The 17,077-nt window shown below is 41.7% G+C and overlaps 1 pseudogene; it reads left to right on the plus strand.

Moving 5' to 3' along the window:
* Nucleotides 1–280: 280 nt before the first annotated feature.
* LOC132654859 (tripartite motif-containing protein 43-like) lies at nt 281–5,292 on the plus strand (annotated as a pseudogene).
* Nucleotides 5,293–17,077: the final 11,785 nt, after the last annotated feature.

Below are 17,077 nucleotides of genomic sequence, written 5' to 3' on the forward strand. Positions count from 1 at the left end.
TTTGGCCTTGAACCAAGGTACCAATTTAAGCTGAAGCCTCTATAAGAAATGCAGATGGGAAGACACAGAAGATCATGAGCTCATTCTGTGTTTCCATCAGGAAAAGTGTAACAGTAAAGGGCAGGACCCACAATCCTATGCTTAGTTTTCTTCATGGTTATACAAAAAATGAAGTCTCTTTTGCCATAGACAGAATTGAATCACAACTTTATCAGATTTTGTGCAGTCTCTTGTTTCTCTGGGGTCCAAGAATAGTAATTCTGCTTCTTTCCTCAGGAAAATGGAGTCAGGCATCTCACAGGCCTTCCAGGAAGTGCTCACCTGCCCCATCTGCTTGGGCTGCCTTACAAACCCAGTTACCACAAGCTGTGGCCACAGCTTCTGTCGGGCCTGCCTCTGCTTTTCCTGGGAAGACCTGCAAGTTCCTGTCCACTGTCCCATGTGGAAGAATCCATCCCAGAAGAAGGACTTCAGAACCAACGTTGTTCTGAAGAAGCTGGTGCACATTGCCAGACAGGACAGCCTCATGAAGTACCTGAGCTCTGAGGAGAATAAGTGTGTGATCCACAAGGAGGCAAAGAGGATCTTCTGTGAGGAGAACAGGGTCCTCCTTTGTCAATTGTGCTCTGACTCCCAGGAGCACAAGGGTCACAGACACTGTCCTGTTGAAGCAGCTTCTGAGGGGCAAATGGTAAGTGATATTTCTGAGAGAACTTGAAAGGTGGAGAGGGGGAGTTTAGGAGAAAACAGGAAGATTCATGTCCAGATTACAGAGAGACCATTGCATTCTCAATGGTGGCATTTTAAAAACAGCTAATGGAGAAAGGGTGACTATAAAATGTAAGTATCTATTGGGAAATCCATTAGTGTAAAATAATTTCTAGTTTTGTAATACATTATGCTGATGTTGGTGGGTAGAAAATTAGGAAATTCACATCTGTAAAAGTTGTATGTCACTGGAGATAAATTACTAAAAGTACATTGGAATTAGCTGGAAAGAAGCATTTGGAAATCCCAGTCAGATTCAAATTACCCAGACTTCAGTCATGCTTACTAATCATGCTACTTGAGTAAACAGTTACTTTGTATTTCGTATTTCTACAGCCTGAAATCTAAAACTCATAGTTATCAAAGTCAGAAAGTAAGAACATGGTGATTTTCAACTTTCTCTAAAGTAACTATTCATTTCTGTCTCTCCATCAGGACTATTCATGTGTTTATACTTGTTTACAGGAGAAACTTCTAAAGCAAATGGCATCTTTATGGGAGAAGATCCAAGAAAATCAAGAGAATCTAGAAGCCAAGAAGAGAATGCCAACACAGTGGTCGGTGGGTATGGGACTGATGCTGAAAATCAGCTTGAGGCAACTAACACTCTTGCAAGCCTGCTCATTCACAAGTTGAGAATAAGGCATGGGCGTTGATACTAGGCGAACCTTTTCTGCAGGCCTCTAATTCAGGGTGTAATATACAATGCTGCACTCAGAAAGCATGGCCTGTCTATGGCAGAAACGTTTAATGAGTGATTTGCCGACAGTTCATCACATTGCATTTGACCCTATGACTGCCCCATGATTATTAAATACCTGCAGATTTTCTTCTTTGAGTGAATGTGTGAATTAGCAATGAATACCTTTTCTTCAGGAGGCTCAGATCTCCTTAAATTGATGAAAATACTTAGAGAAAAGGATGGGTTTGTTTGTGCTATTAATAAAGAATAAATGAATGAAAGAAAATAATTCACATTTCTGAAAAGTGGAGACAGAAAATGAGTGTCTGCAGCACACTGACAGGATGCTACTCGTCGACTTTAAACATAGGAGTCAGTGGAGAGGATAAAATGCTCTGTAAATGTGAACTAGAATGTCCATTTTCCTTTAGGACTATGTGACTCTTCGGAAAGAAATGATCAGGACGGAGTATAGGAAAGGACGTCCAGTCCTCCATGAAGAAGAACAGCAACATATAGAGTGTATGGAAAATGAAGGCCAAGCTCTCTTAGAGAAACTCAGAAAAAGCAAAGCCTTGATGGTGCACAAAAGGAATCAACTAAGAGAAATGTATCGGGAGCTGATGACAACGTCCCAGCAGCCATATGTGGTGCTGCTCCAGGTGAGCATGGAGGAGTGCATGAAAGGGCTTTGTTATCTGAGGCCCCCACTGGGACTGTTACATCTAAGATAGCTGTCTACAGTCCATGCACTTATTGTCAGTGGATTTCCTTTTCACGGATAATCTGGAGACACTAGTCTTTGCCATAACCTTAAAAGAACAAGCTTTTGACAGTGTGTCAGTAGATTCCCTACTAAATATCACATCATTATTTTTTGCTTTTGTGCTTGCTTCTCTGAAATCCCAAATGCAGTTATTCCTGTTACCAAACATTCCAGTGAGCCTCTACTTGAATATTTTGCCTCTCCTTATACACAGTTTACCTAATTTCTTCTTTTTAAACCTGTGTATTTGAGAGTACTTTGGGAAATAGTGGTTTTGACATATGGTCTTCTTTTGTGGTGCTTGCTGGCTTGCAACTCACAGTAGTCATAAGGCCTCAAAACTCTAAATTCTGGAATTATAGCTATGAGGTACCAGCCAGGGGTAAAGTTACAGTTTTGAAGCATTCTTCATAAAAAATATTCCTATGCTTTGTAGACAGGCTCAAGGAAGTCCCCTTTGCAGAGCACACTACAATCATGTTACTTTCACAGTGTAATTTCATTAAGATATCTCCTCTGCTAATCTTGGTTGGCATTATCCTGAGACATGAAAATAAATTTGCAAGGTGGATCAGTTTGATGATGACTGACATTTATCTGAACTTTATAATCAAACATTGAATGCCATTTCTTCAGAAATCTTAACTATTCTTGTTGTCTTTGCAGGACTTGGAAGACATGTTCAGAAGGTGAGTACAGTCATCAGTGCAAGCCAGGATCCTTAAACGAGGCTACAAAATTGACCAAGCTGCCTTAGCAAACTAAAAACATACTTAGATAGGAATAATATTCAATTGCTTGTGTATGAAGTTTGAGATTGGTTTCATGTATATGACATCTGTTCTTTAGCAGAAAGTGCCTTCACTTACTACATCATAGTGAATCAGTGTATACAAGAGGGCTTGGTGATAAAATATCTACATTTGAAATCATAAACCTTAAGGTCCATCACCTTTATTTTCTAGTAGTAGAAGAAATGGCAGAATGCATGGAAAAACAAATGGGTAGCCAGAAGGGCTTCAAAAAGAGCATCTAGGAGGAAACAACCCTGTTTTCTGATCATGATGTCACTATGATATCAGAAAATGCTTGTGTGAAAGATGTTCAGACAAGTGTTTACTTGTACTAATTAGTTGTGTTTTCTGTATGTTTGTGCATGCATGCAAGTGTGCCATTGCACATGCATGGAGTTCACAGGATGACTTTCAGAAGTCAGTCCTTTCCTTCCACCACAGGTTCCTGGGATTGAACTCTAGTTGTCAGGCTTGTGTGGGAAGGGATTTAACTCCTGAGTCATTGTCTGAACTTGGAGTGAGGATTTCTCCTAATCACTGTGATGGTGTCTTTAGCACCAGGCAGATCAGGTGTTCTTCTCTTGCAGGAGTGAGTCAGTGCAGCTGTTCATGCCCCAGGTGATGAAACCAGAGCTCAGTGTCCTGCCCATCACTGGACTGATTGAGAGGTGCAAGTGCTTCCTAGGTGAGTGTCAGCACTGCTGAAATGACCAAAGGTGTCCTTCAACAATGAGATAAGGGTTGTGTATATGAATTTCTACCTCCTCTAAAGGATATGTCATTGCAAGTCACATTTCTAATCGTGTTTATTCATGTGGTCATTTAACAAACAACAAATATGAATATAATGTTGTATGTGACCCAGGATGAAAATATAGTAACAGTTTTTCCTTGAGACATAAGAATGATAATTAATTCAGGACAATCTAAATCATTCTAAGTGTTGGAGTTATTTGATTGTTTTCCCTTAATCACTTCAGCAGTTGAATTTTTTTAAAGTACGTTTCACTTCTTAGTTTAAAAATATATAAAATATAGTGGTGTGCACTTGTAATCTCAACATTAAAATGTGAAGCTGTCAGGATTGCCCATGAGTTTGAGGCTAGCCTGTTTGAAATAGGGAGTTCCAAGGCAGTCAAAAATATATACCAATGCTCTGTATCAAAAAAGATGTTAATAAACATAAAATAACTATATACATGAAGGCATATATCATGAGCAGTAAAAATAAAACAAATAGATAGGTCAAGAGACAGTGTCTTTATTCCCCTGTTAGATCTAAATGTGAATTGTGACTTCATATGGAAAGAGTATCAGAGGAGGCAGGGGTTAAAGCTAGAGAGTTACAACCAGGGAACCACTTCTAATGCACGTTTAGTCTTTACTTGAGTATAAACATGAGTGCTTACATGCAAATAAAAATACCATCATCACTTCTTCTATTTTAGAAATAACTATTAATGGAAACGGGTAAGGACAGTCTTTGCTGCAGACATAGCTGCAATGCACACTACACATCTTCCATTTACTAGGTGTAATGAAAAGCCACCTCTACAGCATCAGCAAATTTTTCATCAGGATCCCATTCAGTTTCTTGTGGAATTTCTTGACTTTGAAGTATTTGAACCACATTTAACCCTTCTAGCCTTAACCTTCTTTTTTGTAATTCAGGCAATCTCCAGGTACCTCTCTCACCTAAGAAGTGTAAACAGTCATTTCAACTAAATTGTTGCCTCTTGCCTCTTCCCACAGTGAACATATTCTTTGGAAATGCAATCTTACTCCATGACAAGATGAACCTATTTGATGTCCTGAAAAGATTCAGCTTTAGCCCTCACCATCAGGAGACATCTGTGGAATCAGCTGGACACTATTTTGCTTCCTGTGGATCACAGAGCTTCTTCTCTAGGAAATATTACTGGGAGATGGATTTAACGGACTATCCGGAATGGGCTATAGGAGTCTGTGAGGATGACTATTTAACAAATACAAGGCAGCAGACTGAACCTGAGGGTGCATTTCTCCTTGTGTGTGTGAAGAAGGGTAATCAGTAAAGTCTCCTCACCACCTGTCCAGTAATTCATCACTATATAGAGAAGCCAGTGGGCTGGGTTGGTGTGTTCCTTGATTGTGTGGGTGGATATGTAAGTTTTCTGGATGTAGCCAACAGTTCCCTCATATACAGTTTCCCTCCTGGCACTTTCAATTACCCTGTCAGACCTTTCTTCTCTTTTGGCGACATTTTGATAGAAAGCATAATCCAGTACTTCATTGCTGTTTAGGTATTTCCTAATATAATGTTACTTTTTTTGCCATTAAACATTAAAATACTATTAAATATAAAACATGGTTAACTATGTTTTCTTTTCTTCGTGTTTCTCATAATCTACCCAGAACACCTTTTTTTTTTTTTTTTCAATGCAGTTTATTCAGGAACCTTGAACAATCATCTGACCCTGGGGAAAGCCAGCCCATAGCTTAAATAGCCTCTGGGTAGCCAACCCCAGCATGCCACGTGGGCAATGCAGATAGGTCCACATACATGGAAGCAAGGCAGATCTTCAGCCTTAGCCAAATGTGGAGTTGTTCGTGACAGAGAGCACTCACCATCGGGAAGGTGAAAGGCGGAAACCAGCTCCATCTTTAAGGCATGACATTATGCAGCTCTCTACAGTTCCCCCTTTTTGTTTTAGACGCATCAGGCAAGAGTAGAGGTCTGATCTCTGATATTAGAAATAAATTGGGACTTTGTACTGATGTTCATTTAGGTGTCATCCACCAAAAGAGCATCAGACCCATCAGATACCTTTTTCTCAGAGGCGGGACCTGGGGCATCAACCCGCATTCCATCAGACATGCTCTTCTCTGGGTCCAAAGCGGCTGACCCTGAGTGCAGTGCTTAGCCTTGCATCCTGAGCATAACATTTTAGCTTTTTATGGTAGCCAACCATGCTTGGGGAGACTGTCCTGCTTCAATGGCTGTAAAGGCCTGAATAGTCATGGCTGCATTATGCTGTTGTGAGACTCTAATCTTGCATATATACCACAGGCAAACCAAGAAGACCCAACACCAGAAGGCCTGCTAACGCTCCCATGCCCGCCCATTCCTTCAATTGATTCATGGCTGCAGCAATCCATGATGATAATCCTGTAGCTAGTCCTGTGTCCACTCTGGTAGAATTTACTGTGACAATGGCCACTCTCAGCTGCTCCATCATAGTATCGAATTCTCCAGTCCAATTACCTAAAATATAGCTCGACAATTGTTTAGACAGATTTGCAGCACAGGGAAAATTCTCATGTTGTATGCTAGTGACTCAAAGTCCAACATATTTTCATTGACAGCCAAGTTGAGCGATTTTCCATAGGGTATCAATTTGCTCCTGCATGAGGTCAATTCTCTGATTGAACACCATCAAGCCTCCTTTTAGTTGAGCATTAATTCCTTTTTGTACATCTAAGGCATGAGCTACATTGGCTAAAAGGTTATTCAGGGTCTGAGCAGTCTGCACAGTATGACTCTTGGCTAATGCCCTGGTGGTAACTCCAACAGCCGCCAGTGAGATGGCAGTAACAATGGCGGCTGTAATTCCAAGATCCCTTTTCTGTCTGAAGAGAGTCATAGCGTGAGGGGCATCAATGGGCACAGGCACCCAGCGAGGCATGCGAGTAACCAGCTAGTAAATTTACTAGCATTCCAGCATTGGGCAAAAAAAGCAAGTATCATTACCACAATCACTTGGCTCTATCTGGCTAATAATGAATAAAAATGGGGGATATAAACAAACAGGTGTGGGCTTATAAGAAATATTATGAGAAGCCTTAACCCCCTATTTGGAACATCCTGCATCAGTTCTAGAACTAGCAGTGGCGATGTCCGAGGTCTGAGTAGGTTCAGGAGACCATTGCCCCCAGGGGCGAGACGTGCTCCATGTAAATTGACTAACTCCATGTTTTCCTCCACTTTTGAAAGTCATTTAAGGTTCTTAAATTATTTTTCCCTTTTTTTAAAAATTTTCATCAATTACACTTTATTCATTCTGCATCCCCCCATAAGCCCCTCCCTCCTCCCCTCGCAATCACACCCTCCCTCCTCCCTCTGGATGCATGCCACTCCCCAAGTCCACTGATAGGGGAGGTTCTCCTCTCCTTTCTGATCTTAGTCCATCAGTTCACATCAAAAGTGGCTGCATTGTCCTCTACTATGGCCTGGTAAGGCTGCTCCCCCTCAGGAGGAGGTGACTAAAGAGCAGGCCAGTCAGTTCATGTCAGAGGCAGTCCCTCTTCACATTACTATGGAACCAAATTGGACTCTGAACTGCCCTGGGCTACATCTGTGCAGGGGTTCTGGGTTATCTCTATGAATAGTCCTTGGTTGGAGTATGAGTCTCTGGGAAGTTCCCTGTGTTCAAATTTTCTTGGTCTGTTGCTCTCCCTGTGGAGACCCTGTTCTCTCCAGCTCTTACTATTTCCCAGTTCTTACCTAAAATTCCATTCACTCTGCCCAACAGTTGCCCATCAGGCTCAGCATCTGCTTTGATAGTCTGTAGGGCAGAGGCTTTCAGAGGCCCTCTGTGGTAGGTTCCTAGGTTGTTTCCTGTTTTCTTCTTCTTCTGATGTCCATCCTCTTTGCCTTTCCGGATGGGGATTGGACATTTTAGGTAGGGTCCTCTCTGTTGCTTAGTCTCTTTAGATGCACAGGTTTTAGTGGGTTTGTCCTATGTTGTATGTCTATATGAGTGAGTATATACTGTGTGTGTCTTTTTGCTTCTGGGACAACTCACTCAGGATGATCCTTTCCAGATCCCACCATTTACCTGCAAATTTCATGATTTCCTCATTTTTCATTGCTGAATAATATTCCATTGTACCACATTTTCTGCATCCATTCTTCAGTTGAGGGGCATCTGGGTTGTTTCCAGCTTCTGGCTATTACAAATAAAGCTGCTACAAACATGGTTGAGCAAATGTCCTTTTTGTGTGCTTGAGCCTCTTTTGGATATATGCCTAGGAGTGGTATGGCTGGATCTTGGGGAAGCACTATTCCTTGTTGTCTGAGAAAACGCCACACTGATTTCCAGAGTGGTTGTATAAGTTTACATTCCCACCAGCAGTGGAGAAGGGTTCCTCTTTCTCCACAACCTCTCCAGCATGTGTTGTCACTTGAGTTTTTGATCTTGGCCATTCTCATGGGTGTAAGGTGAAATCTCAGGGTTGTTTTGATTTGCATTTCCCTAATGGCTAGTGAGGTTGAGCATTTCTTTAAGTGCTTCTCTGCCATTTGGTATTCCTCTACAGAGAATTCTCTGTTTAGCTCTGTTCCCCATTTTTTAAGTGGATTTCTTGGTTTGCTGCTTTTCAGGTTCTTTAGTTCTTTATATATACTGGATATGAGTCCTCTGTCAGATAAAGGGTTGGTGAAGATTCTTTCCCAATCTGTAGGCGGTTGCTTTGTTTTGATGACAGTGTCCTTTGCTTTGCCGAACGTTTTCAGTTTCATGAGGTCCCATTTATTGATTGTTGCTCTTAGAGCCTGTGCTGTTGGTGTTCTGTTCAGGAAGTTTTCCCCTGTACCAATGAGTTCTAGGGTATTTCCCACTTTTCTTTCAAGCCGATTTAATGTGTCTGGTTTTATGTTGAGGTCTTTGATCCACTTGGACTTCAGTTTCATGCAGGGTGATAAGTATGGATCTATTTTCAGTTTTCTATATGTAGACATCCAGTTAGACCAGCACCATTTGTTGAAGATGCTATCTTTTTTCCATTATATGGTTTTGGCGTCTTTGTCAAAGATCAGGTGTCCATAAGTATGTTGGTTTATTTCTGGGTCCTCTGTTCCATTCTATTGATCCACCATTCTGTTTCTATGCCAGTACCATGCAGTTTTTAAAACTGTTGCTCTATAGTATAACTTAAGATCAGGGATGGAGATACCTCCAGAAGATCTATTATTGTAGAGGATTGTTTTAGCAATTCTGGGTTTCTTGTTATTCCATATGAAGCTGAGAATTTTTCTTTCCAGGTCTGTAAAAAATTGTGCTAGTAATTTGATGGGAATTGCATTGAATCTGTAAATTGCTTTTGGTAAAATGGCCATTTTTACTATGTTTATCCTGCCAAGCCACGAACATGGGAGATCTTTCCATCTTCTCATATTTTCTTCTAATTCTTTCTTCAGAGACTTGTAATTTTTTTCATACAAGTCTTTGACTTGCTTGGTTAGGGTTACTCCGAGGTACCTTATGTCATTTGTGGCTATTGTGAAGGGTGTTGTTTCCCTAATTTCTTTCTCAGCCCTTTTGTCTTTTGTATACAGGAGGGCTACTGATTTTTTTGAGTTAATTTTGTATCCGGCCACTTTACTGAAGGTGTTTATCAGCTGGAGGAGTTCCCTGGTAGAGTTTTTGGGGTCACTCATGTATAGTATCATATCATCTGCAAATAGTGATAATTTGACTTCTTCCTTTCCAATTTGTATCCCCTTGATCTCCTTCAACTGTCTTATTGCTCTAGCAAGGACTTCCAGCACTATGTTGAAGAGATATGGAGAGAGTGGGCAGCCTTGTCTTGTCCCTGATTTTAGTGGGATTGCTTTAAGTTTCTCTCTGTTCAGTTTGATGTTGGCTATAGGTTTGCTGTATATTGCCTTTACTATGTTTAGTTATGTGCCTTGTATCCCTGATCTCTCCAATACTTTAAACATGAATGGATGTTGGATTTTGTCAAAGGCTTTTTCAGCATCTAGGGAGATTATCATGTGGTTTTTTTCTTTCAATTTGTTAATATGGTGGATCACATTGTTGGATTTCTGTATATTGAACCACCCCTGCATACCTGGGATGAAGCCTACTTGGTCATGGTGGCTGATATCTTTGATGTGTTCTTGTATTCGGTTTGCGAGTATTTTTGCATCCATGTTCATAAGGCCTGAAGTTCTCTTTTTTGGTTGGGTCTTTGTGTGGTTTAGGTACCACGGTGACTGTGGCTTCATACAATGAGTTTGGTAATGTTGCTTCTGTTTCGATTTTGTGGAATGGTTTGAAGAGAATTGGAATTAGCTCTTTTTTGAATGTCTGGTAGATTTCTGCGCTGAAACCATCAGCTCCTGGGCTTTTTTTGGATGGGAGACTTTCGATGACTGCTTCTATTTCCTTGGGGGATATAGGACTATTTAATTGATTTACCTGGTCCTGATTTAGCTTTGGTAAGTGGAATTGATCAAGAAAATTGTCCATTTCATTTAAATTTTCAAATTTTGTTCCGTATAGACTTTTGAAGTAAGTCCTAATGATTTCTTGGATTTCCTCAGTGTCTGTAGTTATGTCCCCCTTTTCATTTCTGACTTTGTTGATTTGGATGGTGTCTCGCTGCCTTTTAGTTAGCTTGGCTAAGGGTTTGTCTATCTTGTTGATTTTCTCAGAGAACCAGCTCTTGGTTTCATTGATTCTTTGAATTGTTTTATTTGTTTCTAATTGATTGATTTCAGCCCTGAGTTTGATTATTTACAGCTGTCTGCTCCTTCTTGGTGTGTCTGCTTCTTCTTTTTCTAGGGTTTTTAAGTGAGCCATTAAGTTGCTTGAATGTGCTGTCTCAAATTTCTTCTTGAAGGCACTTAGTGCTATGAACTTTCCTCTTAGCACTGCTTTCATTGTGTCCCATAAGTTTGGGTATGCTGTGCCTTCATTTTCATTGAATTCTAGGAAGTCTTTAATTTCTTTCTTTATTTCTTCTCTGACCCAGCTGTCATTTAGAAGAAGGTTGTTCAGTTTCCATGTATGTGTAGGCTTTTTGCTATTTCTGTTGTTACTGAGGTCCAGCTTTATTCCATGGTGATCAGACAGGATACAAGGGATTATTTCAATCTTCTTGTATCTGTTGAGGCTTGCTTTGTGACCAACTATGTGGTCTATTTTGGAGAAGGTTCTATGAGGTGCTGAGAAGAAGGTAAATTCTTTTGTGTTTGGGTGTAAGGTTCTGTAAATGTCTGTTAGGTCCATTTGATTCATGACCTCTGTTAGAGATATTGTTTCTTTGTTTCATTTCTGTTTAGTTGACCTGTCCTTTGTTGAGAGTGGGGTGTTGAAGTCTCCTCCTATTAGTGTGTGGGGATCTATGTGTGGTTTAAGTTTTATCAATGTTTCTTTCACAAATGTGGGTGCCCTTGTATTTGCGGCATAGATGTTCAGGATTGTGATGTCTTCTTGGTGGAATTTTCCCTTGATGAGTATGAAGTGTCCTTCCCCATCTCTTTTGATTAATTTTGGTTGAAAGACTATTTTATCAGATATTAGAATGGCTACTCCTGCTTGCTTCTTGCATCCATTTGCTTGAAAAGCCGTCTTCCATCCCTTTACCCTCAGGCAATGTTTATCTTTGTGACTAAGGTGTGTTTCTTGTATACAAAAGATTGCTGGGTTTTATTTACGCATTCATTCTGTTAGTCTGTGTCTTTTTATTGGAGAATTAAGTCCATTGATATTGAGAGAGATTAATGACCAGTGGCTGTTAGATCCTTTGAATTTGATGTTGGCTGTGGTCATACTGTTGTGTGCTTGGTTGCTTTTTGTTTTACTGTAGTGGGGTTATTTATTTTCTGTGTTTTCTTGAATGTAGCTAGCTTTCTTGGGTTGTATTTTCCCTTCCAGTGTCTTCTGTAATGCTGGATTTGTTTGTAGGTATTGTTGAAATTTGTTTTTGTCATTGATTATCTTGTTTTCTCTGTGTATGAGGACTTAGAGTTTTGCAGTGTATAGTAGCCTGGGCTGACATCTGTGTTCTCTTAGGCTCTGCATGATATCTGTCCAGGCCCTTCTGGCTTTCATAGTCTCTGTTGAAAAGTCAGGTGTGATTCTAATGGGTTTGCCATTATATGTTACTTGGCCTTTTTCTCTTGCAGCTTTTAGTATTTTTTCTTGTTCTGTATACTTATGGTTTTGATTATTATGTGGCGGGAGGATTTTCTTTTCTGGTCTAATTTATTGGGTGTTCTATAGGCCTCTTGTATTCTTATTGGTCTCTCCTTTAAGTTGGGGAAATTTTCTTCAATGATTTTGTTGAAAATATTTTCTGGGCCTTGGTGCAGGGAATCTTCTTTTTTCTCTATTCCTATTATTCTTAGGTTTTGTCTTTTTATGTTGTCTTGAATTTCTTGGACGGTCTGTGTCAGGAATTTTTTAGATTTAACATTTTCTTTGACAGATACATCTATTTCTTCCATTGTATCTTCCACACCTTAGATTCTTTCTTCCATTTCTTGTAGCCTATTGGTTATGCTAACCTCTGTAGTTCCTGCTTTCTTCCCTAAGTTCTTTCTCTCGATCATTTCTTCCATTTGTGTTTTTTTTTTTTAATTTTTCCAATTCTATCTTCAGGTCTTGAGCTATTTTGTTGGTTTCGTTCCCCTGTGTGACTGTATTTTCATGTTTTTCTGTCAATTCCTTCAGTTGTTTGTTTGAACAATCCACTGTTTCTTTTATTTCATTCAGTGATTTAAGCATTTCCTCTCTAAAGGCCACAGAGTGTTTGGCTGCAGCTTCCCGTATTTCATCACGGATGGCCATAATCTCCTTGTCTTTAATTTCCTCCATTTCTTAACGGATAGCCATGATCTGTTTCTTTTTATCTTCCTCTAATTCTTTCCGTATTTTATTTGTTTCCTCTGTTATCTTCTTCATGATCATAGATGTTAGGTCATCTCCTTGAATTTCATTTATGCTGGGGTGTCTAGGGCTATTTGCCCTTGGATAACTGGGTTCTGGAGATGCCATATTGCTCTGGCTTTTGTTGGTTGAACTTTTACGCTGTCCTCTACCCATTGGGCTATCTTAGTTGTTTGAATTTAGTTTCTGGTTGTTCCTGGAATGTTGTAGTGGAGAGAATCCCTTTGGCAGAAAAATGGTTTTTCCTGAAGGAAGCCTTCCCAGCTTTTTGGGTATAGTCACTGGATGTCCGGTGTTTTTCAGGAGTTGCTACAGCTCACCTCAGGCATAGAGACCTGGGTAGTAACTGTGGTCCTGATTAGTCAAGAGGGCTCTCCTCTCACTTGGAGAAATCCTGAAGACAGCTGTCCTCCTTCTGGGTTTCTTGCTGTAAATTTAGTGATCAACTGCTGTAACCTGTGTGTCCCGTGGTTTGGTCGGTTCTGTTAGGGATAACTGGTTGCTCCTTGGAGCAATGTCTGGGGTTGATCACAGGGTTCCCGGTCTTTTGTAGGTCTGAGGTTGGGGCTCTGTGCCCCAGAACCCAAGAGGTAATCTGTGGCGGGTGAGTACTGCTCTGGTGTCTTGGGGCACTCAGTTCTGTCTGTAAGGAATAGTTGGTACGAAGCAGGCCTCTGAGCTGGTGGAGCGTGAGCCTACCTGCTAGTCTGCAGGAGCTGAGTTTCTAATCACTCTGTGCTCCCTGTTTGGGCCCAGATCTGTTATGGCTGGCCGTACTCACCTGTTTGTGATCTGCAGTCTGCTAGACTTTCCCTAGGTGACCCCAGCAGCACGGTTTCTTCCTTCTCTGTGGGGTCCTCTCCGGACAGGGGTTCCCAGTCCCTGTTGTACTGCGGTGTGCAGCTTGTCTATACCGCTGAGCTGAGCGCTCAGGAGTTCAGCTGTTATGGCGGCAGAGACCTTCCTGGGAAAGACTGGGTGACCTTCGATCAGACCCACAACCTTGTTCCCCCGTGGGGTCCCCCCTTGCCTGGGACTCCCAGTCTCAGGCACCCTTGTGCCCACTGATCAGCCTGGGAAAGTGATTGGGACACACACGCTTGCGGCTCCAGCCCGGAGACACAAAGCCCGCGTTACCCGGGATTTCTTCCGGGTTCTGGCTGGGTTTGTTTGTGAGTTCGTGAGTGGACCCGACCGATTCCCATGCCGTGGGAGCCTCCCCTCACCTGGGAAACACGATCGATGTATTTTCAGGGCCCCGAGTTCAGTCTCCTGCTCTCTGCACGGAGAGTGCTGTCCTGCTTCTCAGACGCGGTGCTCTACAGGCGCTGCCATCTTGGCTCCCCCCTCTATTGTCCACACACTAATTCTTTTTGCTAAATAAGTGAGTACTGAATAATATTTTTACCCTTTCATACAAATAGAAACAACACCATTAATAGGATGTATTTTCAAAATAAGTGTTCAATATGTTCAATTTGCAGCATAAATCAATATATTCCAAATCAAGTTTCTAACAATTTATAACAAGAAAGCTGATTTCAAAACTATGTGCTATGTGAAAAAATATACATATAGGCACAACATGACTTCTGTACTTACTATGAAGCTAAAAATATCATGAAAGTATATAATATTTATAAAAGAATAAATGAATAAAGATAAAAAGAGAAAAATAACCTCAAAATAAAGTCAAATTTTTATCAAAATACCTAAGGAAAGTAAGTCAGATAAAATGTGAACTTGACCACTGTTAAATATGATTGCATGTATACAAAATAAAACAAATACAGAGGTCATCACTCCTACCAAAAAACCCAAATAGACAGTTTGTAACAGTTTTTACACAGAAGATGTAGACAGAAGCACCATGTTTGAAAGCAATGTTTAATTGAGTGGCAGAAACTATTCAATCAGAGAAAGACTTGACAGAATAGGCTAAGCCCAACTTTCAGGAGAGGAGAGAGGAAAGGAAAGCTACTTCAGGGGCAATGCATAGAGACAGGATGTAGTTCTAGAGGAGATGTTTACACAGAGAGGTTGACTGAGAGAACAAGCTAGTCAACAGAGAAGACAGAATGAGCCAGAGATTGAGAAGGAGGCAGAAGATTGGAGCAGATGGCCGAAGTTGGTTTGAGGCCAAGAAAAGCAACTCAGAGCCTGAGAGAGAAGCCAGATTGAATCACTCAGCTTAGAGAGGAGTCTGAGCCAGAACAGCTGAAATGAACAAGTCAGCCAGAACTCAGAAAGAACTAGAAAGTGTGAGCTTATTAAGCAGTAAGGCACAGAGGCTGAAAACATTCTAGGCTTAGATTACATTATATGGAAGCTAGATGCATCCAGTGAGAGACCAAAGGATAAAGTAGCAGCGAGTAGCAGCGATCGTTATGACGGTAAAGTAGGTGCGGTAAAGTAGTTAGTAAATGCCCTGAGAGGGAGAGCTACCTCGCTGCATTCTTTCCCCACCCACTAGAGATACAGTTGCTAGGAAACTGGACCCTCCCCCTAGGGAGGGACACCTGGTCATTAATGGTCTGGGAACCTTCCTATAGCCAATCGATTCAAAATGTAGCATCTTGACCAATAGATGCCTGCCAGGCAGGAATCGCCCCTGCCTTGGGCATGCTGGGATGGGCCAGAATCTATAAATCACCTAACTAACCTGGGGCGGTGTGCTCAGCTCCCACCATTTCGGCAGTGGGTCTGTGTAGGCCCAAGCTGCAGCTTGTAATTTACAATAAAAAGACCCTCATGTGTTTTGCAACGGAGTCGATTCCTGGAGATCTTTTGGGGGCTCGCGAACTGGGTATAACACCAGGACTAGATCTAAGTAAGCAGGAGCTGGTACTAAGCCTCAAATACAACTACAATAGGAGAATAAAAGTAATTTTTACAGGCCAGAGCTGCAGAGTCTCCTCCTCTCCAGGAGGAGAGGCTGGTAGGGCAAGGGCCTCTGCCCAGGCCACCACATCCAGTCTGGCTCATAGTCCATCCCACTTCTAACACAAATGATTCAGGTAGCTCAGCATTCCAAAGGCTAGGACAAAGGACCTCACAAGCAGCTAATGGCTGCAGGTTCCCACCCAGCCCAGGAAAGACCAACCACCCCAGCTCCTGCTGTTCAGCCTCCTGTTCCAGCATGTTGAGGGTGGCGGCCACACACTCACCATGTTGCGACTTTGGAACTCGCCTGAAATCCCCTCACAGGACCCAGCAGCTGAGCTCGGACCACAGCAGGCGAACCATTCTACACAGCTCAGCTATGGAACACACCCTGAAAAACAGCGCCATCTGGAAGAACTCTCCTCTTCCTCTGATCACAGGATTCACCTGGAAGTCCTGATTGGCCACTGAGTCTTGAGCGACATGAGCACCTCCCCTAGGGTCACAGTGTACTGAGGGGACAAAGCATTGTTCTTCCTGGCCCAGGAGGCCTGAGTGCATGTTTGCTAATTACAAAGAGCAAAGAGGACCTGGCTGATGGAGGAAGCTAACCCTGGAGAAGACTATGCTCCACACAGGGACCTTGAATCCATGATTTGGATTGTGTTTCGAGATGCGGAGAATGAGGGCCACACCTTTTCAAGATCTGCAGGGATTTGTATGTCTGTAGATTTGTGCTCTTTGTATAATAACCTACCTTTCTGTCTCCAGCACTCAGTAGGCACTTCCCCTCCTCCTCCTGGAATCAAGGTGGATAGCTTGAACAGCCCATTATTCAACTTACAGTGGCATGAACAATCTGTCCGCAAGAGGAAGGCTACTATGAATATTAACGGTTTAGAAGGATTTTAGGAAACAAAATGAGATTGTTGTTCTGTGACTTCACACTCGGGTCAGCTAAACTGCAGCTACTTCTCGCCTGGTAGATATCAGACAACCCTGAGAGAAAAACAGAAAACAGATGATGCACAATTTGGAGCAGGCACGTCTTCCTCTGTAACTGCGAAAAAAACTGGAAAAACACAGTAGTATCAGCAAAGGATGTGTAGGTGAACAGAACAGATAGAATGAATCTCTCTGTAGAGGTAGAAACTGGATCTGTAAGAATTACCCGCAGTTTCTGGTCCACCTAATCCAACAATGACTGTCTGCAAAAGGAAAGTTGAAGAATCCAGTTGCTGTTCAGACCATGTGGCTGGATGCCTCAGCTGGTCTTCAGTAAATACCAGTATTTCAAAGAAGTAGGCTCTAATCCCAGTTACCAAAAAATATGAACTTGCTAGCCAGATTGAAGGCAAGCAGAAAACAAGAAAGTTATCATCTTCAGTGGTCTTTAGATGTATAGCCTGCCATCAGAAATATGTCTGAGATGAAAGAAGGATTTTATCACCTCAAAAAAATACAGGTTAATCCCCAAGTGGTGGTGGCACAGGCCTTTAATTCCAGCACACCAGAGGCAGAGGCA

The sequence above is a fragment of the Meriones unguiculatus genome, chromosome 6 (assembly GCF_030254825.1).
Source record: "Meriones unguiculatus strain TT.TT164.6M chromosome 6, Bangor_MerUng_6.1, whole genome shotgun sequence".
Lineage (NCBI taxonomy): Eukaryota > Metazoa > Chordata > Mammalia > Rodentia > Muridae > Meriones > Meriones unguiculatus.